This window comes from Crocodylus porosus, unplaced genomic scaffold, assembly GCF_001723895.1.
Source record: "Crocodylus porosus isolate Cpor-Errol unplaced genomic scaffold, CroPor_comp1, whole genome shotgun sequence".
Lineage (NCBI taxonomy): Eukaryota > Metazoa > Chordata > Crocodylia > Crocodylidae > Crocodylus > Crocodylus porosus.
Genome location: NW_017728886.1, coordinates 256016816 through 256040302, shown reverse-complemented (window position 1 = coordinate 256040302; position 23487 = coordinate 256016816). Strand labels below are relative to the sequence as shown.

The 23487-nt window shown below is 41.1% G+C and overlaps 1 protein-coding gene across 6 annotated transcripts in view; it reads left to right on the top strand.

Annotated features, from left to right (window-relative positions):
* FAM49B (family with sequence similarity 49 member B) overlaps positions 1 to 23487 on the top strand; it is a 67207-nt gene that overhangs the window by 7036 nt on the left and 36684 nt on the right. For 2 of the 6 annotated variants that reach the window (XM_019552782.1, XM_019552818.1), the window contains exons 3-4: positions 3650 to 3728; positions 17040 to 17074. The gene's annotated coding sequence lies outside the window, so the exon portion shown is untranslated. Of the gene's footprint in view, positions 1 to 3649; positions 3745 to 17039; positions 17075 to 23487 lie in introns of those variants that run through there. The other 4 variants (XM_019552790.1, XM_019552826.1, XM_019552799.1 and 1 more) reach the window with 3 other exon arrangements.

Below are 23487 nucleotides of genomic sequence, written 5' to 3'. Positions count from 1 at the left end.
TCTCTCATTTCTCTGGTACCTTTTTTAGTCCCCATCACCAGAAGATGCAGGATAAAGATGCACTGTCTGGCTCTAGTTTCATTTGTAAAGAGGCCTACAGGTACATTGTTTGGTTTTGCACTGTACTGTCTTCAGTTTGTATAAATATGAGTGTATCAGAGAAGATGGTGGTAATCCTCCTTCTCTGCTTACTCTCAGAAACACAAAATTGTGAATTACTTTGCCCAAATCCATGATGACCTTTAATTAAGATGACTGCCTCCACCCCTCACCCCCCGATACATGGGAAATTGTAACATATATAGAATTTTTCATGTACATAATCTAACTTATTGGAGGGTCATCTTAAATTCATTCCCTCTCCCCAAATGCAGCGATGAGGGGGTCAGGTGACAGGGGAGTCAAGCAGCTTAATGCGGCTTGTCACCTGCCTCTCCCTCCCTGTGCCACACTCTGCACCTGTTCCCCAGGTGCCCAGCCAGGCAGCAGCAGTTGCAGTTGGCAGCTTTGGCCCCAGGGCCCATCAGAGCTGGGTCTGGGGCCAGGCTGGAGGTGCTGCCACCACAACCACTGCTGCCTGGCTTGGGGAGGGTGGACAGCAAGGTACGTGGTCCATGCCCTGGACTGAAGTGTGGCAAGGGGAAGTGGGGTGAGCAGAGGCAGCACAGGGCAGCGGCTGCAGTTCCAACTCCAGATCTCTTGTTGATGGAGAGTTAAACCATTTGGCGTGTGTATCTGCTGTACAGTATCAGAAATGCAGAATTTCCTTTAACACCTCATGACTCAGAGCAAATCTGGCAAGTGTCTTTCTGAGCAGAGCTGCCAAGTGAATATGTACTTTGAGAAAATATGCTGCTGGCCCTCTTCGAGATAAAGTGGAACTGTTCGGATGGCAAGAACGTTCTGTGTTCTCTGGAATGAATGGTTAGTATGAAGTCAGGGCCAGTTCAGAGTTTCACATTACCTGTATGGGAGGTGCAGGGAAATTTTAGGAATGGTTTGAAACTTAAACTGTAAATTGCAGGCTTCAGTACAGTGTTTAATCTTGTTCCTATTGTTGCTACACCTTGCAATAGTGATCCTTGACCTGAACTCTGTTCAAACAGCAGTGGCTGCCTAGGTGTAATTGCATGTATTATGCCAGTGGATTGCTTTGCACATTCTTTGCAAAGCACTCTTGTTACCTGTACATCCAGCTTTTCATGTCTGATTGAATAGTTGTTTGCTGTAAGCTATTTTGAGCCTTTTGGATGGGGTGCAAAATAAATCTATTAAATGCATAAATAGTGCTACTTACCAGCAGCTACTGTTCTAGTTGAAGAACTGGTGTTAGGTTTGGAAGCAGCTTGAATTTACACAGTATGTTTTCATGAGCATCTAAAATTGGCTTCTTCAGACCAAATCTATTTTGACTTTAAACTTTCTTGTCCCATTCTTTGCATAAGATTATGAAAATTAGAACAGTAGCTTAGTCTTTTCCCTGTGGCATGTTTCACAAATTGCTTTTGTTTTTTTTCTCTGAATTTTGTTAATAGAACTATTGTTCATGAGTTCTTGTGGTGCTTGGGTGTTGAATTCAAATGAACTTTTTTTTAAGGTGCTACAGTAAGAATTGCAATAACATAGATTTTATTTGTAAATGAATCTTTCGAAGAGGAGCCTCTAATTTCAGAAATACAAATAAAATGTAGATGATCCTTAGGATTCTTATTCTGTAGGAGGTTGAACCTCTTCTGATGTAAACTAGCAGTGTATGCTTGGAGCAGAATCTGGTATTTGGGAGAAAGGGACTTTTATGCTCTGCATATCAAGCTTTCTATTAAGTGGCAGCTAAGATGAAGTGATTTTGAATATTCATTGTAATTTTGGAAACAGTGCGAAGTAAATCAGAAAAAAGGTGATCCGAGATAGAGGACTGCTTGGGTATTTGGTATAAATATTAAACCTCCTCCTTATCTGTAAGAAGCCTGGGAGAGCAGTTCTGCAAGCGGGGACAAGAAATTCTGAAAAATTAGGATCGGTTGCTGCCCACACCTGTGGGTGTAGGTGGGGTCTCATGCACAGGGCCATATCATCTGGAGAGAGGGGCTTGTAAATTTGGTGGTGGAGGAGGGGTTGAGCACCTCTGACCTAGAATACGAGACAAACTGCCCTTTCACAGATATAATGCGGGAAAGTCTGTAATAACAACATCTGTAGCCAGTCTTTGCTTCTCCAGATTAAGGAATTAACATAAAAACAATTGGACGTTCTGCTCCTCAGAAAATATTGTAGTGGAGCACCTGATCTGATTCATTTTTTTTTTTTTTTTTTTCATTCGTAATAGTAACTGCAGTAGTGATCTGTTTGTGATTTAATTCACATTATTACCTTCCATTTGGCCATAGAAGCTTCAGGATAAGTATAGAGATACCCTATTGAAGTTAACTGTGATGCTGTTCAGATAGTGTTTTTGTGGAGGGTCGATGGCAATGGCATTTCTTCTGGATCCCACCTATGAATGAACTTATACCCTGAAATGCAGCATTGTTAAAATTTGGGCTTGGTAGTTCATCTGTTGCTGCTTTTGTCTGTCCATACTTTTTGTGGTGTTGAAGTGAGATTGTAGTTGTAACGATCCAGGAATCTGAGAAGCCAGAATTTTTGTGGTTGATATATTTAGAAAGTTAATCCAAGTCTCTCCCAAACATGTACTTGGTCCAGTAAAGGGCATCAGCCGCAAAAATCCTTACCTCTTGCATAATCTTTTTGTGATCCTTCAGCAGTTTCTGAGCTTGCCACACAAATGCTCCTTTAACTGTACACTGGTAACGTTTCCTATTTTTCACGTACATAATGAATTGAAGAAATACTGTCAGACTGATAACTTGTTTAAAGTAGTTTCTTCTGTAGTAATCCTATATGGCATTGCATATTCTAAAAAAAAACAAGGTGATTTTAAATTAACTCTGTCTGTGGTTTCCTACTCATTGAAGTTACTTATCCTGAAAAATCAGTTCTGACTGTTCAGTTGGGCTACTTTTTTAGATTGTATTCTTATTTCTACAGAGCATATAATTGAAAACTGCTCATTTAAAAAATGGGGTATTTGCCTATTACCTAATGAATTTAAAAAATGTAAACAATAACTTTATTTACTTTGGTTCTGATCAGATAAATTATTGTCAGGACAGAATTTGGCAACAGTATAAAGAATTTTCCATTCCAATAGGAAATGTTACATTAGAACCTAGAAAATTTAAGAGATGCATTCAATCAAGTCTTGAAAAATTAATTCCATGATAGTAAAAGGAGAAGCTTTTTCCTGATTAGTATAAATAGATCAAAGCCATGTGTTACAGCAGAATTTAAGCTTTTATTAGGAGGGAAATTCTAGACCTTGTGGTTGCAGAAATAACCACTCAGATAGGAGCTGACTGAAAAACTGGTATCACTTTATCTAATTCTGGGGATGTTAAAATCATAACAACCCAGATTTACATTTTTAAAGATTGAATAATCGTATTGTTTCTTTGATATCAAAACAGATGTGAAGCCAGAATTTTTGTTACTACATATATTACAGTTTTATAGCACTGAAGCATGACATTTTGATTCAGTTAGACCATGTGCCATTTGTCTTTTAATCTTTCTTTTTCTGTTTCTTCAGATACTGAAGACAAGCTGCTACATCAGTTCTCCAAGGAGTAGAAGCTTCTATTAAGACTTCAAGAGGATACTGTCAACTGGTAAACGTATATTCAGGTCCTTGCTTGTAGACTTTCTTCTCACTGTGAGAGAATAGAGATATGTACTTTGTGGGTCCAAATTAAATTTAAGGTCAATGTGTTGTTCACTGAGAGAGAGTCCTTCTGTACTAAGAAAATTGTAGTTTTGATAGTAGGACTAAACTCACCTTTTACCCTTGTTTTTGTTCCAACTAGAAGAGGAGTGGGGAGGAGGGAAAAGTAGCTTTTCACAAAACCAGATGCTTTTATTTTATAAGGTGATTGTGCCTGTAGTTTGGATTAAGACTGCAGAACTAACACTGGAACTTTAAATAAAGAAACATTTCAGCAGTGAAAGAGTGTTTTAAATTTTCCTTTGGAAGTTCTGCTACCCTTATCTGACTTAATACTTCTTAGGATGTATACTGGTAAACAGTAAACTTGTGCTTGAGTATATTACATAGGGAAAAACTCCATTAATTGTTTAGTCAGATGCTAAAATTCAACGTAGTTGGCTGTGCAACCTTAATTCTCCCCTTTTATGCACAGGATGGATGCTGAAAGAGGAAGGTTTCCCATGGAAAAGTAGTATGTGATCATGCCATTAGATGTTACTGCTTTGCATGTGCAAAGTGGGGACATATTAAGCTTGCACAGGCGACTGTACATTTGGCATTCTGTCTTTCAAATGTTTGACTTTGTAACCTAAATAACATTTTTTTTTTTAAAGTAGTGAGTCTTGGATACCAATTCCTGGGTTATTTTTAAAGAAGAAATATAACAAAATGTCCGTAGCTGTATCAGGTCACCATAGACCTTGAATAAAATTCAAACCCTGAACCTCTTATCACTGTAGCAGACACTGTTACTTGCTTGAGTTACAAGTATACAGAAATTAGTCATCGGGGGAGGCTGTTAATGCAGGCAAGGGTGGACAGCTGGATTCAGGATTACTGATGCAAGTGGGTAGGGGAAGAAAAGAGGAGAGAATTGACATGACTCTGTATGGAGGTCTAGAACTTCTTAATCTTAACATTATCAAATCAACATTGTTGTTTTATCTAATTTTATTCTGCCAAATGGAGGAACCAGTATTGGGGGGTGTACCAATATTTTTTGGGCTGATATCAGTGGCCAATTATTAACCAGCCATATCACCCAATACTGATCCGATAGCTGATATGCAGCCTGGCAGCATGGAGAGCAATGTTTGGCTGGTAAGTCGGTGGTGGGGGAAGGGGAGCAGAGGGCGGGTCAGATCGAGGCTCCCATGGTGAGGGAGGAGTGGGACAGCAGTTGGGTCAGGGCGCAGGACAGAGCAATGCGCGTCTCGTCTGGGGGTGTGAGGAAGCGGAATGGCTCCCCACCACTGTGCACACCCCTGGGGGAGGCATGGGGGGGCTGTGCCCACCGGATTTGTGCAGCGGGCAAGGGCAGGCTGCCTACTGCGGGCTCAGGACCAGGAGCTGCACTGGCCTCTTCCTGGCAGCGGGGCTGGGCCACGGCTGCACTCAGGGTGAGCAGGGCAGGCGATGTGGGTTGGGAGGGTGGGGGGCTACAAGTAATTTTTGGGTGTCCATAGCCTACCCTCTCCCAGTGCCACCACTCCCTGGCCCAGTCCCCTCTCCCTGCCCGTCCTCATCAGGAAGAGGCTGGTGCAGCCCCAAGCCTGCAGTAGGCAGCCCACCTTTATCCTGCATACAAATCCAGGGGGCGTATTCCTCCTCTGGGGGTGTGTGCAGTGGCAGGAAGCCACCCGTCCTCCCTGTGTCTCCAGATGAGCCACGCACAGCTCAGTCCCGTGCCCTGCCCCACCCTAATTGGGCAGCGCCTACCCCTGCCTCAGCCCCACTCCCTCCCGCACCATGAGCGGCCTCTATTTTCCCCCTATGCCCCCCGTCCCCTCCAATGTACTGGTCGGACGCCGGTCTCCATGCTGGCTGCATGCATACAGTATTTATCAGTGACATTACCAGCAATACCAGCCCCAAAAAGCTGACCGCCTGTACAGGAAAACATCGGTATTCGTGGTTTCAAATATTTGTGAAAGCTGAACCTGCATTTTAAACGCACTTTAAACACTTACCGGAGGTCCTTGTGATCTCTGCGTTTGCTGCTGACATGCTCCCGCTGTTGCTGCCGAAGCCGTGCCCCCTTCTCCCCCATAATTCTCTAGGTCCTTCTTTTAAAGATGGGCATGGTATTTGTTCTTTTCCAGCCTTCTGGGACCTCACCTATTGTCTATTAAATTCTCAAAAAAAAATTACTGACAGCTGTCTGATTTCTGTTAGTTCTGTAAGCACATGAGGGTTCTTCAGGTTTAGCTAATTTAAAAGTGTGTGACTTCTCTAAGCAGTCTCTAACTTGTTCCTTTCCCTAGCTTAGCCAGGATTTTAGACCCTCTCTGATCCAAGTTAACCATTGGAAAAACAGGAGCAAAAACACGTTAACTTGAGTTCCAGTTTTTTGTTTGTACTTTTGGTTCCAAAATGATACCTTTTATTAGACCAACTGGAAAATGGCAAGAAAATTGGCCTTTTCTGCAAGCTTTTGGGATCAAAGTCCCTTTGTCAGGCTCTGGGAAAAGTGTAGATGGTACAAGATGGTAAAAAGTCCCCATAGGTAGGTAATACGCTTCAGTTTTGCACAGAGGGAGCTGAAGATGGAAGGCTGTCCCTCCTGGGTCCATGAGAGTGTCTTTGTGAGCTGTGGTGAGTAGTTCTTTGATGTGTTGATCAGGTACAATTCCTTCCCTGGAGGTGTCAGATGGCAGGCAGGGAGGTAAAAAAAACCGGAACTTAAGTAGACACTTAAATGACATTAAGTAGGCTGTTTCTTTCCTTGGTCTGTGTCTGACTATAAATGTAATTACAGAATGTACTTCCATGTTACTGCATCTTAGTTTGTACCTCAGCTTTTCTGATTTTGGGCTTATGTGTTCTTACTATACCTTTTTATACTCATCTGTGGAAATGTGGTTTCATAGTTTGTACGGTTGGAAGGGACCTGAGCAGATCATCTAGTGGTATAGCATTCAGTTTTAGATCACTGATCTCCAACTAAGCAGAAACAATGTAGAGCTTGAACTTTGTTTAAGGACAGCATACCTTGTATTTTATAAGCTATAAATATGTTGTATTGCCAAGTTAAAAGATCTTAAGTTTCTGCAAAACTATACATGAAACTTCAAAATATTCCCTGCTTTTCTTCCTGTAATTGCTTATTACAGGAAGGGGACTGAATTGCATGCAAGTTTTAGTTTTAAAGGATTCTCTTAGCTTTCTGAAAGCTTCTGAAAGAAGAGCTTCTCATATACTTGAAGAATCATAACCTTGATAGTTTATATCCTTTACTTCTGAGGTTGTAAGTCTCTGAATTCATTTTTTGGGGTGGGGCATGCACTTTGCTGATTTGAACAAACTGTATTAAGTTGCATGCAGCTGGCATCCCAGAGCTTGTATCTCCAATATTTGTTGATTTAACAAGCTTGTATTTATTGTATTGACTTTAAAATGGTATCGGTTAAGACTTTCAGCAACACATTTGCCAAGTGCAATAAACGTGTACCTGCAACTTCCCTTTTTGTGGTAGCCACTTTTTATTGCCACTCATGTAGTTATCAGGTAATTGTCAATTTAACTACTAAATAATTCTAAAACATATCACTTTCCTTAGAAACATTTTGAAAATCATCATTTTAAATGTTCTTCTTTTCATAACAGTTGTGGTATCCAGCACAGATCCCTTGTTTAGTTTTACAGGTGTGTGTACACACTCTCTCTCGCTCTCACTCTCTTTCATGTCACTTTTTAATTTAACTTTTAGTACGATTTTGTATATATTAAGAAGCTTGTTAAGGATGACTGCTTTTTTTTTTTGTTGTTGTTGAAAAGTATTATCCTCCACATAATATAGGCTTCTGATGCAAGTCTTTGGCGTTTACCAGTTGGGAATACAAGGAAGAACTACTTGAATTGCAAAAATTAAAACTAGGCTCTGTTTTATTGTTGCATCATATCCTCATACATACATTTCCTATAATAAATCAGGAAATAGATACAAAGAAAGAGAAGAGCAATTTAAAGATTTGCTTTGCTTTTATTTGTATTTATGCTTCAAGCCACAGATCCTTCAATTTCTATGAAATTCAGAAAAAGTAGTAGGTAAATGGAAGCAGATGTACAAGCGGTTTTATACCAAATATCATGAATATTAATATTTCACTGCAGGTCATATTGGGCAACTACAATAAGATAAATGCCAGATTTAAAAAAAAATCAGATTGATGATATCATGCATTAGAAATACATGAAGAAATCGCATGTTTATTTTTCCAGAGTGATAAAAACATTTCTCGTTTGTTAGCATGAATTAAAAATTAATTTCCTGTAACTCATGACGTTCCTGTAAGCATATTGCTTCAAGCTAATACTAAAGTTCTAGTTTAAACTTCACCATGTGTACAGCAGATGCATAGTTTGCAGGGTTCCAGCAATCTTGGTTGGATGTCAGTCAAAATGATTCATAGCATCTGGATGGCAGCTTTTTAGTTTTAAGGCTATAGATACTTTTTTTTATAAAATAAGTTTTCAGTGAGTGAGTGCCTCTTAAATTGCCAGGGAAATTAACATCTTTTCAGCATACGTGCACCATTGCAGTGCTGGTTTCTGAAGTAAGCAGAAAAAAATACTACTGAAGCTTTAGTTGGATTTGTGGCATTTCTTATTTTCTGCAGTGAAATAATATTTTGGTTTTTTAAAGTCAGATTATGCATTCTACGATACTATCTTGTAAGGGTGGGTTATCCAGGCGATCTCATCTAGTCCTGTGTTCTTACCTCAGGTATCCAACCACAAAAGTATCTGTTTGCTTTGTATAAAGAACAAAATTCTTTCCCTATCCATGTAGGTCTGAGGATGTTGTGTGCCTGGTAATGCTGCTATTGCAGAGATTTAATTTAGTTTTAAAAATAATGCCACTTGTAGACAGATGCTAACAGTTGTGATCCCCAGCGATGCAGAATCGAAACAGAGCTCTACTGCCCTCCCCCCCACAGTCCTCACTTGTAGTAACCCTGCCAGAGCATTCATTCTCTAGTGCATTTTGACTTGCTGTTCCCACATGCTAAATTAGAGAGTAGTTTTTAAGACTGGAAATTTGGTTTAGTGATGAGTGGGTAACTCTAGGTCCTGAGTTGCTCTATACCAGTGGTTTGCAGCCTTTTTTTCATTTGTGGACCCTTTTGAAAATTTCAAATGGAAGTGTGTGGACCCTTTTGAAAATTTTGAATAGAGATGTGGACCCCTTGGAATTGTAAGTGTGGGCTTTGATATACTTTTGATTGATTGCAGTTATGTCTATAGGGTCCATAAAAGATTGTTGGCAGACCCCCAGGGGTCTGTGGACCACAGGTTGAAAACCACGGCTGTATACCATGGAGTGTCTCTGGTTCACTCTCCTTCTACCTCAATTTCCTCATGTCAAATTGGGGTGCAATAATATGTGCCTGGCCCTTTCCAGTAGATAAGCAAGTAACGCAATGTGAAAAACTGCTTTCAGTTCCCTGGTCAAAACAAAAAGCGTGAAAGTCTAAAATCAGGCTGAACAAAGAATCGAGGATGGGTGTGGGGGAGGCAGAAACGCTTTGATTGGGTCAACCATCACTTCTTATTCCAGACTCTAGAAGCCCTTGGTTTTGCACCCATCACTGGACCATCTGGCTTCTGCACCAGGACATGTCTAGCCTCCTAAAAATGAACAGAGTGGATATTGTAACTCTTTAAAATGTTCCGTAATGTTTGTTCAAGATTTTTCAGCCTTTTTTTGCTTCCCTTTTTTTTGTGGCTGAAACAACAAGACTCTAACAGGCTTTACTCAACCCAAATAGGCTTCTTTTGAGAGGGGAAAAAAAAATCAGTCTGAAAAAAGCATTGTTCTTATTTGTAGCAGTTTAAAAGCCAAACATTACTCACCTCCTCTTGCTTCTGATGTGGCTGTGATGGACTGCGCTATAAGAGGAACAATTGCGCTCCAGGCAATTATGCACAGAAAAATTCAAAATTATGCATAGAGTCCCGGGGGCTGCACGTGGTGGCGTAGAACCGGCCTGGCCTGGCCCCCTGGCGTGCACGTTTGGACCAGACCAGGCTGTGTCCATGCCAGCATGTGGGGTTCAGGGCACTGCAGACAGGAGCTGCTTGCCATCAGGCTGGGCCAGACTGGCTTTATGCCTTAGCATGAGGCTTCCAGCACTCTAGCAGGAAGCCTTACATGGAGGCACAGGGCCTGCTTGGCCCGATGGTGCGTGGACTGGGAGCTGCAGGGAGTTGCATTCCATCAGGGCAGGCAGGCTCTGTACTTCCATGTGCAGCTTCCTGCTGAAGATGGCCTGGCCCTGGCTGATGGTGCGCAGCTCCTACCTGCAGTGCTGTGAGCCCCATGTGTTGGCACAGAACCAGCTGGGTCTGGTATGAAGGCATGAAGTAGCGGGCTGGCTGTGTGCCACCACATGCAGTCCCCGGAACTCAGCTGGAGCTGCGTGCTGCTGTGGGGCTGTCTGTCATGGCCATGGGTGCCCGAAGGGCCTGCCTCTTGCTGCTGCTGCTGCTGCTGCTGCCACCACTGGTGGGGCCTGTGGGTAGAGGGGGTCCATGCCTGCCTACAAACTGCACATCCCACACACAGCCCCCAAAGTCCACCCACCAGCCCCACAGCACTCCCCTCCTCCACCAGGCAGGAGTTCGCCTTTCCACTTACCAGCTGTCTGGTTGCATGCCACTGCACTCAGTGCCTCCACTTGGAGCTCCTAGTTTGAGTGTTGGGAGCCCTGCGGAGGTGGAGACACTGAGTCCACTCAGTTAAATTACGCAGTTATGCGAGGTCATACGTTTTATGTGCAAAAATTATGTGGGCCCATAATTGTGTGATTCCCTGGTTGTAAACAGTAATAAATGTGTACATGACCAGTTCAATTCTTGAGTGAAAAGCAAATGTTTAAAACTTGTGCAAATAGGTGGCATGATTATTAGATGTTTTCAGTTATGATTGCCCTTCAGAAGTGAACGACTAACACTCTACAACAGTAGTTCTCAGTGCTTGTCGACTCAAGGCACCCCTTGAGAGATTCGAGACACCCTTCAGAATATATCAGCTATTAGTTTTTTTTCACTCATTTTTTAACTACATCAATAATAATAGTGCAGTTCTTCTGTTGCAAGAGTTAAAAAAAGACTCCAACAGGCTAGAATGTTTTTAACACTCTGGATTCCTATTTGAAATCTCCAAGTATACCTTGTGAATCCATATTTGCACACCTAACAGTAGTACCAACGTTGTGGCACCCTTGAAAACATGTCAGGGCACCCCAAGATTCCACAGCACTGCCACTGAGAATCGCTGCTCTAGTCGCATGCTACACTGCTTTGCGCTGGTATGGCTTTGTCATTTCTGATTTGTTTGGTTGGGTTTTTTTTGTCATCTGAGTTAACTTTCAGGCAGGATTATAATCCGCCTTCTCTATACCTGTTTACTAGGGATTTTTAGAACACTGTCTTGCCTGTTTCATTAAAGGCGTTATTCTTTCAACTGTTATTTGGTGCCCTTGTTTCCAAACGAATGGACATTTGTTAAAAATGTGAGTTATGATTCAGTGCAGTTGTTCTGTGCAGTCACTAGGGCTGTGCAAAGCTTCAGTCGCTGATTCCATTTGGAGGAGGGCGGCCACCGAGTTGGTGGCTCAGTCTCCAGATCCGAATTGAATGAGGAGACCCTTTAATTTCTCCAGATCAAATTGGAAAGATTCAGACATAGACACAGCTTTAAATGTTTTTTTCTATATGCCTCAAGATACCAGGTGGCTCGTGAATGCTGAGATGGTGGGGTGGATGGAGTGCCCCACAGGAGTATTGTGGGGGGGGGGAGGGGGGCGTCCGGTCCACTTCTGGGTTTGCTGCCAAGCACATGGGGGCCCACTCTCTTGTGGCATGCTCCATCTACCCCAGTATCACAATATTCACAAGCCGCGCCAGGTACCTCGAAGTATGTAGAAAAAACATTTAAAGCTGTGTCTGTGGCCAAATCCGAATGGAATATGGCCTGTTTTGCACACTCCTAAAAGTCACCTTTTCTCAAAAGGATGAATACCTTTCAATTGTCTTCAAGGATGAAATTTTAAATAAAGCCCCTGTTTGTGCATTCAGGTCTCCATGCAGTTGGACAGGAGTACCTCAATGTTTTTGTGTCTGCAGCCAAAACATTCTTCCTTGTCCTTGTGCCATGTCCTGTGAGCTATATAGCTACTAGTATGTATGCTGTGTATGGCTGTACTTCAGTATGTTATGTTTGGTTTTTTTGTAACAATTTGAGAAGTTATGAGACTGTGAGGAAAGCACAGAACAACTGAATTGGTTGTTTAAACTGTGTAGATCATGTTTTGGGTTACTCTGGAAAAAAAGCTGCTCTCTGGTGTCTAGAAAAAACACTTCTATATTTAAATGTCCTCATAGAGCTGGGCATAATTAACACTTGATATTTAGAAAGCTATCAGGTTGACAGCTACCACAAGGGAAGCGATTGCTTCCCAATCTGATATTTGGACCAGGATTTTGCTGTCCAAAGCATTTTTGTTCATTCTGATCCATCTGTCATTGGCATTGTTCTTCCTTGTCCTTTTAATAGACCTCCACTTGGTCTCACTTTCCCCTCCTATATTAAACATATTTCTGATCTTTCTCCCCCCGCCACCCGGATCAGTGATCTAGAGGCCTTAAATTTATCATAAAACGTGGGCTAGGATTTAGGTCAGATGTGTTGTATGACAGACATGGAGATGCTTTGTGCGCGCGCATTTTGTTTTCAGTTAAATTTTTGGCTTTGTATTTTTCAAGAACTTTGTAATATTCAAGCATTTCAAAAAGCAGTATTCTAATTTATGGCATTCATTTTGCTATTTTGATGGCTATGAATAGTCAGCCAAGCCTCAAAGTAGTAGGGATGGGTGGAACTTGCAGTATTGACATTTATTGCAAGTCCACTTTTAATTTCTCTTAATTTTTATTTCCATTTGTACTATGTTTTAATGGAGAGAAGGTTAAATAAGTGCCTCTTGAATTTGGAGTGGGAAAAGGTAAGACTTTAAGGGAGAGCGTCTTGGGCTTCCTATTTACAATATTGGATTGGATCCCAAGAAAACTCTTTCCTGCACAGCCTAGCAAAAGGCAGCGTTGTACAGTTCTGTAGTTGTGCCACCTTCTAGGCCCAAATTGCTAACGCCTGTTTTGTCCTTTTGCCCCATGCCAATGGTTCTTAACCTTTGTTAGACTCAAAGCATCCCTCAGAGAGTACCAGCTCTTAACTTTCACACTTTTTTTCACTGCAGGAAAATCATGGAACAGTATAAATTGTTGAGAGCTCAGATTGCAACAGGTCAGAAATATTTCTGACATAAACCCAGAGATTTCAAATAGGAATCATTTATCTTGTGAATCATCTGTAGATGTTTGTACCTGATAGCACTAATATAGTGCATCACCCTTAAAAGAGTCTTGTCACCTTTGATTGGAAATCACTGTCCTGCACGTAGGAGCTGTAACCAAGAACTTTTTAGACATAATTTTTATACCAAATTAACTATCTGGAAACAGACCGTAGCTAAAACTTCTGCGACTGCTAGCATGGCTGCAGTTTTACCCTAATAAGGTGCTTGAGTCAGGTAAGTAAAGAGAGTTTGAAATGGCTTTAAAAAAAACCCCCAGCAACTGGATAGGCAAGTCCTAGGACTCCTCCATAGGCTTCTTCCTCTCATTCTTCTGCTTTCTTATGTCTGTCCTAAATGACAACCTTCTGCTCTTCTCACCTTCTTTAACACCCTCCTTCCAATGTTTTTTGCTCCTGAAGATGCACTGACAAAGCCCTAGTTTATCCCATTGGTGTAAACCACTAAATTGTAAGCTCCAAAGCTCTCCCCTCCCTCCCCTTCCATTTGTATGCGTTTTGCTTCAAGTCAGATGAGCTTAATTTGAACTTTTAGGAGCTGCTAAAAGTGGTAGTGTTGATAAATGTGGAACTGGCAAAGGCCTTCGAATTCTTTTGCGTTTGTGACTTGTTCATTCAAATTGTCTAGTCTTGTTATAAGCTCCTTGGGGCAGGGGACCTGTCTCTGCATGTTTCCACCATCACGCTAATGCTGTTTTAAAAGGCTGGATTGACTCAATGAAATCTACAACTCTTACAGCTTTAAAACAAAATGAAGTTTGTATGACAAAATCATAGAGCTGTGGAATCACTTGCGTGGGCTCCAAGGTCGCTTCATAAATGGACGAAGCAAGAGAACATCAAAGAGGGGATCCAGTAGTTAAAAATATTAATATAGATGGTCACAGGGGAGTTGTTGCAGTTGATATCTGGAGTGTGCTTGTAGGTATTGTTACTCATAGCTAATCCTTATTGAATTCATCTTCACTTCTTTTGAATTGTCTCCATTTACAACAGTTCCTTGTAAAATACTTATAATGATGAATCACTCCAGGCCTAGGCATGCAAAATGTATCCCGGTTGGAAGGGGAGAGTCTGCAGAAGTTGGTAAGAAAGTGTTTGAGAGCAAGGTAGATTTAGCCCCTCATTTACTATTGCTAGTTCTTACAGGGAGAACCCGGAAGCTGTTTAAAGATCAGAAAATGGTGGCCTACTTTGAGAACAAAGAACTTTCTGGTGACTTAAGGCTGAGCCTGCTTTTTCATTGATGAAAAGAATTTGCCATCTCAGTTCTCAAGTTTAATGCCTAGATGGGAGCAGTTGGTCTTTCTTTTTTGTTCCCTTTTTTATTTAATGTCACTCTTCAGTATTTCTTTTGGATTTTCAGCTAAGCTTTGATCTAGGAAATGAGCATCACAAGCAAGTTATCTCAAAATGAAAGAGGGCTGCTCCCCAGCCCATGTGTAGGCTTACTCCTGCGTTGGAAATTCTTAAGGGGTGTAAATCTGCTGTAGATGACACAGCTATAAGTAGGCAGCACCTTTCAAATATCCTGATCATCTGTAGAGTCTGAGTAAGCTATCGTGCTATGAAATGTGTGAATCATAGCTCCTGTATAAAACTGTTTTTTTTAAGAAGTGTAACTACTAGTCACTTTTCTTCAGTGTCTGTTAAGCAGTCTCTATTAAGGAGAGATGAGCCTTGGGGTTGGATTGGCTTGGGACAGGACCATCCTCTTTGTGACTTTATTGAATGTAATGCTCCTCAGGCTAAGATCCAATTCAGTGATGAATTTATTCAGAGGGACCTCAGTGTTTTGTTTTGCTTTAAAATTTTGAGAATGTCTGCAAGTGTAAGGACTAGAACAAGTTAGTTTTTTAAGGAAAGTATTAAAGGTAAGAAAAAGAGTTACCATGGTGCCCTGACACCTGTTTGTGACCCCTTTTCTTAACACAGCATTTAGCACACTTGACCTTTTGAAAGTACTGAAGGTACATCCAAGCGTTGTGGGTTTGGGAGGGGTATGTGTGTAGAAGTAGGGTCGGGAGGGGCCTTATAGATCTTCAAGTCCAACCCCCTGCCAGGGCAGGAGAAAAAACTGGGCTCAAATGATCCCAGCTAGGTAGGCGTCAAGCCTCTTTAAAGACCTCCAGGATAGGAGCCAGCACCACTTCCCTTGGAAGTTGGTTCCTGATCCTAGCTGCCCTGACTGTGAAGTAATTCTTATGGATGTGTTATCTAAACCTCCTCTCCAACAACTTGTGGCCGTTATTCCTTGTCATGCTGGGGGCACGAGGGGAAACAAGGTCTCTCCCAAACCCTTCTGGTCCCCCCTAGTGAGTTTATAGACTGTCACCAGGTCCCCCCTCAGCCTTCTCTTGTGAAGGCTGAACAGGTTTAGGTCCTGCAGTCTCTTATTGTAGGGTCTGCCCTGTAGTCCCCAGATCATGCGGGTGAGTGTGTGTGTGTGTATACAGGACCTACAGATAGTATAAGCCAGCAAAAACTGATGGTTTCAGAACATTTTCTAAAGTTTCTCATTCATTTCCTATATATGCTGGCTTATACTATCTGTAGGTCCTGACCAGTCATGAGTATTTGTATGGAGGTCTATCCCACCTTGTGGCTTCTGTTTCCCCTCCCTCCTACTTGCACTTCTGAGCCTTTCTTGTCAGCTATGGACTCGGGGAAAATACCATAGACCAGGGATGCTCAACCTATGGCCTGTGGCGCCATTGCATCCGACCCATGGGGCTCTCCACGGGTTGGGAAACTTGGCAGCAGGGGAGCAGTTACCCTTACCCGTTGCCAAATTCCCATGCCCCCTCTCATAGCACAACTAGGCTGGGGCCAGACCATGCTGCTAGGACCACATCTCCTTCCCCCTGCTCAGCTGAATCAGGGCTGAGTAGCACTCCTCTCCCCCCTAGGAGCCAGGTTGGGATCGGGTTATTCTTTCTTCTTCCCCATATGGCTCAGATGAGGCCCTAGGCACTAGATCAAGGCTACCAGCCACATCCAACCTGTAGATGGACTGGGCACTGCCCATCTGACCCTGCAAGGAAGAAGGTTGAGCACCACTGTTGTAGACAAATGGTGTAAATTCTAGCTTGAGCTACTTTTTGATTTATTTATCACTTCTTGCTGCCTTTTGACATGCTGTTGACATGTTTTCAGCATTTCTTTTTAACCTTAGCCATAAGATGCCTTTCTGGACGAGTTACTTTGTAAGGCATCAGCTTGCCCGACAGTCTTCTGCAAAATATTAATGTAATACATGTTAGAGCAGTGGCTTGCAAAAACTGTTCAGGAGCTTTGTGCCCTGGTGTATTATACAGGTCTGTCAAGGGTGCAGCCTTTGTGTAGAGGTATGCTCTGAGTGCAGGACCCTGAAACTTTGTTTTGAGTATATCTGGGCATCGTGGTAGGTCTGTGGTAAACTTTAATTTCTTGCAGAACTTGAACTTTCTTGAGTGTCATTTAATTGCAGCATTGGGGCTCTAACTTTGATGTCATTTGTACTAATGGTTAAACTGAGACTAGCAAGTTTCTTCTCTAAACATATTTGAATCTAGGTTTGCAAAATAATTGCACCATAATTCTTGTTCCATTTAGATATGCGTAAGTAAAGCAAACTAGAAAGTAGTTTCGAGCCCTTTGTTTGAACTATCTTTAAAAGGTGAAATGCACATTGGAAGATGCCTTTGATTTTTAAAAAGCAGTACTTTCAAAAGAAAAGCACAGTGGATTAAATAGATGCATATTTTATAAAGATATGTGGCATCTTTTTAATAGTAAAACATTTTCAATGTAGAAGAATATATTGTTTCATAATCTTTCTTTTCTTTCTTTTTTAAACAGCCTGGGGGCCAAGAAAAGAACAGCACTGGCTGTAGGTAAGAATTGCAAATGATCTCTTACATACTTTTGTTTGTGAGGAAATAATTGGCTACGGGGACTAGAACTATACACTTTTTTTAATGACTGCAAATAGAAGAAAATTGGTAAATTAGTATTTATTTTACACTGAAGGAAAAAACCCCAAATGGCTGTGTTAATCAGAAATTTATATCAGTTACTGGGGAATTCTTTAATACATTTCTCTGGTCTATGAATAGGCTTATTTATTATACCTTTTATTTCTTCAGAAGGTAGAAGGGGAAATATAAATATGTCACATTTATTTAACCTTTCATTAAGATTTACTTTATACAGTGTCTCTTACCAGACAGGAGACGGGTTTCCTCCTTTTACATTTCTCTTTCACCAGTAAAATTCATTCCTCTACTGTTAAGTTGAAGATTTAAGACAGCTTAAAGAAGGCCTATTGAAATGTCTTCCATTTAAGACATCATGGACTGTCAGTGGTATATCTGTGAAAGGCATTTCAAATAGTAATGGCCTTCAGGGGCTGTTTCCTATGCTCTGTGGAAGATCTAGAGAGAACTTTATTCAGGTTAGTATTGCATAACAAAGAATGATTCTTATGTGGCCATAGTGACACCTGCTTCACAATATTCGTAACACCAAGTGTTTTATCATCAAGACCAGTCACGTCTTGGACAAGCTTTTAAGACTGTCAAATGGTGTGTGCTTACCAACCATTTCACCTTTTAGTGTTGTAAGCTAGTACAACATTGTATTGAAGCTACATGCTTGTGTGGTGGTGAGTTGACATATTTGCCTACATTAGAGAGATTGAAAATAACAAACACACTGCTGTAAATCCTAAAAGGTAAACCCTGTCTCTTGATGAAACATCAAAAAGAAAGTATTTGAATTGCAGGAAAAGAACTATACATCGTTCATGTCTAACTTTTTGTCCTTTCATTCTTTGTCTGATATTGACAACAGTGAAAGTATTGCCAAAAAATATCTTCACACTCATCTAATGTTACGTTTAGGGAACAATAATATAATAGGATATGAGCAAGTCTAGTAAGACTTGTTTTCATATGGGAATATGAAGCATAGATGTATTAAATTACTTGAGCTGATCCTATAGGAGGTGCCTCCCCCCAAAAGAAATTGGAATAACTTGATTGTATGACTCCTGGGTTAGTATTTTAACCACAAGATATTTCCTCCCTTCAGTTACAATTACTCGAACTCTTACTAGGAGTGAACTATTAGTGAAGTGATTAAAATAGAATATACTATAATAATTGGGAGGTATACATTTAATATTTTGGTGGTTTTGTAACTCAGCTGCCTTTTCCAAAGCCTTAATTTCATCTTCATTTCTGGGTAATAGGCATTGTAGTAATGTGACATTTGACTAACTTCCTGCTCTTGGGTAATTACTAACTTTAAATTTTTTTCTGTACTCTTCTCTCCATGGAAGTTGTCAACTCTTAAAAGGGTTGCAGTCTTGGATTTTTTTTTTGCAGAAGGATTTGCTGTGTCATTGAAGCTTTTTTTTTTTTTTTTTCCTTTTCTGTAAAACTAACCTTTAAGTGTTGTTTGTGAGGTTCTTGGCCCTTTTTCAGACTTTTCCCATCTCCTCACAAAAACCACTCCAAAACTTGGGATCTCTTTAGAACAGGGGTGGGCAAATAGTGGAACCAACCAGTGGCTGAACTCCATTTCCCAGCAACCCTTGCCTGTGTTGGCTGGGGCTGGTTTCCATAGAGATCCCTGCAGCTGTGCTGTAATAGTGTGGTGCCAGGGTTTCTGTGGAGACCGGCCCCAGCAGTGCTGGCAAGGGGTGCGGCTGGGCAGGGAGCTCCTCCAGGGCCGGGCTGGGATCTTGCAGTGGTGACGTCATGATCCAGAGCCAGGGCAGAGCCATGACCTGCAGTCTGTTTGCTCTGGGTAGGGGCATGCAGGCAGCGGGTCGTGGCTCTGTCCTGGCTCTGGACCATGCTGTCACTGCTGCAAGGAGCCAAGGTAGAGCTGTGACCACACTACCTGTGTGACTCTAACCCAGCTCCGGACCACGCTGTCACCACTGCAAGATCCTAGCCCAGCCCCAGAGCAGCTTCCCACCCTGATGCTTGGTCTGCCAACACTGCTGGGGCCAATCTCCACAGAAACCCTGGCCCGGTGCTATCACAGTGCAGCTGCGGCTGGGGTTTCCATGGAAACCAGCCCCAGTTGCGTGGGCAGGGGCTGCTGGGAAATGCAGTCCACTGCAGGCCAGAACTTGCCTGCCCCTGCTTTAGAATATACAGGATTGGGTTCTTTTAAATCAAGTGGCCTTCTGGTTTATGAGGAAACAGTAACACATCAGTCAAGAGGGTATCCACGATACGTTAAATTCATTGGAGCCGATGTAAAGCAAAAACAGAATAACCTGCCTGCTTCCCTCTTCTACCCTTTCCATTCCATCTTCCCAATGCATTCCAAAGTCTAGGATCTAAGTGAGTGACCTGCTATGCCAGTTAATATAGTTCTCCTCAATCTAATGTTGCAAATAAATACAATATTTGTCAAACACTATGTTCGTTTCCACTGAAGATAATATTAAGTGAAAGTGCCTCTACTTGGTCTCGGAGGCATAACAACAGAGAAAAACACATTATGAAGAATACAAAATAAGCTAAATGTAAGCATGCCTGGTCTGCTTGCAGATCATATGTAAAGTGTGAAGATGAAATCTAAATATTAAAAATTCTTAGTGTTTCCTTCAAAACAGTTAAATATATTTAGTAAAATACTGTGTCTTCATCTTGGAAGCTTGTAAATTGGCAGTCAGGAAGGGTTAAGGTTGAGAAATTCGAAAAGTCAAATGAATTTTCTTTGCAAGTTGTATATCAGAGCAGGTCATAAACAAATGTATGTGTCCTGCTGTCAGTCTCAGCAGTTGATGTAACAGATTTAAATAGTGTTATTGTATTACCCTTATTCAGATTGTGCCATTAGAAATTGGCAGATACAGTGGAAATAGAGAACTCTTCCGGTTAGTATTATGGCTTTTCCCACCAAAATGCAAGAACCTACTTTTGTAGGTACAGGGTTTGAAAGGCTGTAGAGTAAAAGTGTTATCTTATGCTTGGACTTTTGAAGCTGGCATAGTTATTCTTTACAAGGATACAGGGTAATCCTTTACAACTGCAATGTAGCATTAAAGACCAGTTTTGTATATTTTTTAAACCCTGTGCCTCTCTCATGTATTGGTTGATGTGCAAAAAAAAGTCCTCCAAGCTAGGTATGTAAACAAGGTGTTTAAATCTATCACTTGCATGTCTGGAAAATTATCATTTGTCATAACCACATTTGTCCGCAGTGACTAGTGATTGCCGCCCTAAATTAAGGGGGGTAGGGGGTTGCCGGTTTTTAAGCTCTTGAGTTTTTTGAAGTAGTTTCAGTTTATTATTGCTTTTTAGGTTCAATGCATGGAAACTACATATACTTTCATTATTTAACAAGGTAGTTTATACAACTGATGAACCTTGCCAGAATGCTAATGTTTTAATAATAAACTCTGTTAATTGAGGTATATGACGTTCCATAATCCAGTATGAGGAGAACTGGGCACTTGGTCAAATAGGAAGGGGAAAAAAAAATTAAGTCTTGGCTAGTTTTAAGGCAGAGAAGGAAGCTGTTCTTGATTATTTGAAATTTACATGTAAAGTACCATAAAGGAGTAGGTATTCGACCTCAGAACAAAGGTAAGGATTGAAAATGCTTTTAATATCTTGAGGAATGAGGATTTGTAAATTTAAATGGACAATACCCAGAACACGTAAGTGTCTTCATAAAAAAGCAAACAAACAAACAAAAATGCCCAAGACTCCTCCCTCCGCTTGTTGCACCTTTTAAAAGTGAGTTTAAAGATAAATTGTGATGCTCGACTGAGAGCTCTGAAGTCCAAAATCCTATAGTGATCTACCAAATACAAACTTTTCTACAATTCAGACACACAGTGCTTTGCAAAAAGAGCAAAACAGCTCTTGCACTGACTTTTATGAGGCCCTGGAATAAACATAAATAAATTACTCGAGCCATAAATGTGGGAAAGTGCTGCCAGACTGGCCGGCACAGAATATATTGGAGGTAAAGTAAAACTGCATTGCCATTAGCATTAGCAGATTCAACAGGTAATCACTTTAGAGTCACATTTCAACACATTCCTCGCACTGACTGTTTCAAAATTTAGGTTTCATAAAAGATCCAGGGTTTGGTTTTTCAGTGTAAATCTGAGAGGCATCAAGTGCTTCTTCCTCTCAAATGTTTCTAGCAGCCATATTTCACCGAGTTTCTCTCTCAGATCTCTTTTAAAAGCACTAATAAAAACTGACCAACTTTGGAGGAGATAAAAACATCTTAATGGAGTGATTGAAAGGAAACAAACTTGCTACTCTGGTGCCATCACCTTGTGACATTTTAAAGCTAGTGAATCACCGCTGATGTGATGATATATAGTGTAGCTATAAAACTGGTTGCTTAGGGGTATCCAAAGAAACATGTACTCTGAGTGATTATTATCCTTTCGTCTGCAAGGTCAGGTAGTAAATGAGTGACCTCTGCAGGAGGAGATTAAGTACTACAAAAGCATTATTTGAAGGATTGAAATCCGAAACCCTAGACATTTTATACGTGAGCATAAGTATTCTGTAACTAATTACATTTAAAGATGTCTTTATATATAAAGATTTGGGATCATGATAAATGGTACATTTTTTTTAGCTCGTGCCTTTTGGAAAGAGAATGTATTAACTAATACTTTTTAATAGTTCTCTTAATCTCAGATGTACATGTTCCAGGAATAAATTTACCTATTTATCAGCTGTAATATAAAGTAGTGTGATTATTGGCTTTTGTGACTGGTAAAATTAACTTTGTTTAAAGCAGTTATTCCAGAGTAGCATATCTAAACTGAGAGCTATTCTGGAATAGTTGTTGCAGAACCAAAATATCCTGCTCCAAGCATGATGGTCTATTTTCTCATGTAGACAAGACTTTGGATCTCCTGCCTTTTTAAGAAGCTTTTGGAGCATCTAGTATCTGTAGGGGAAGAAACAGAATGCAATTTAAGGGCCTGTTGAAATGATTCACAGCACACAATCAATGCCGTGGTTCTCCATTTTCCTTCTTGGAAGGAAGGATGGTATATCAACTATGCAAAAACATTTAAACCTCATTTCTCTCATTAAAGTTGCCCTCTAATTTTAGAGTATGCTTATGACAGCTTAATATTAGTGGAGAGCCACTGAGGTGGGCACATCTATAATCTGTAAACTGTTATATAGTACCCTCCAGCTATCTCTTTCACTGTTTTATTGAGCAGTTGTGAATTACTTCAGGGCTGCAGAACTAAAATGGCATTAATGTTAATCACTTCAGTGGGATATTTTTGCCACAGAATAAAAAATAAACTGTGTGAAACTTCAGTGAACCATTTATATTGTTTTACTTCTTTATAATACATTTATTGACACATTCAAGAGCTACCACTAGATGTCAGTACTGGAAAAAGAATACATAATGTGTGTCAGATGAGGATATCAAGCTGTAAAATGTGCTCTTGAAAGTAATTTGTACACTGAAAATCTTGTGCTGCAGTAATCTGCCACATACATAAGCCATGACAGTTCTTATTTTTACTTTGTTCAGTGTTTGGTTCAGATTAAATATCTATGTCTCTGAACTAGCCTTTTTTCTATATTAAACTCACTGCAGTGATAATAAAATTAGGTTATAAAAATTTAAGACTGATATTTCTTTTGAAAGGTTACTCCATCTAAATGAATAGCAGCTATAAACATTAGTAGAACTACTACTCCCTCCTACCCCCAACTACTACAGTTGATAGAAGGAGAACTCAATGGCCACGTCTACACATGCGATTAATGCACACAAATAAACTCCGGAGCTTATTGCTCTGGAGTTTATTCATGTGTAGCATATGGAGCCTGGTCAGAACAGCTCAAGCTGGCAGGGGACCCGGGGGGTCAGCCTTCCAACCCAGGGCTGCTCCCACTGGACTCCACGTGCTGCGGCGGGGCTGGCTGAGGCACGAGGGTGCTTCAGTGTGGGGCTAGCCATTGGGCACCATGTGTACACATATTAGTGCATGTGTAGATATGCCTGCCAGCTAGCCGTGCACTTCTACAGCACCCTTGTGCCTCAGCCTGCCCGGGCAGCATCCTTGTATTTTACAAGTACTATCCTGCTGCGGAGTTTATTAGTTTTGTGTGCCCTAACAGGGGCACCCACGTAGAGGCCAAGATGTTTACTCCAAAGTTAATTGGTTAACTGTGCAGTAAATGTCTCATGTAGACGTGCCCAGTATGTAGGCCAGAAGCAGTTCCTGACTGATAATTTTACATTTTGGATATCTTTTGGAAAGAAGTGTGTTTTCAAT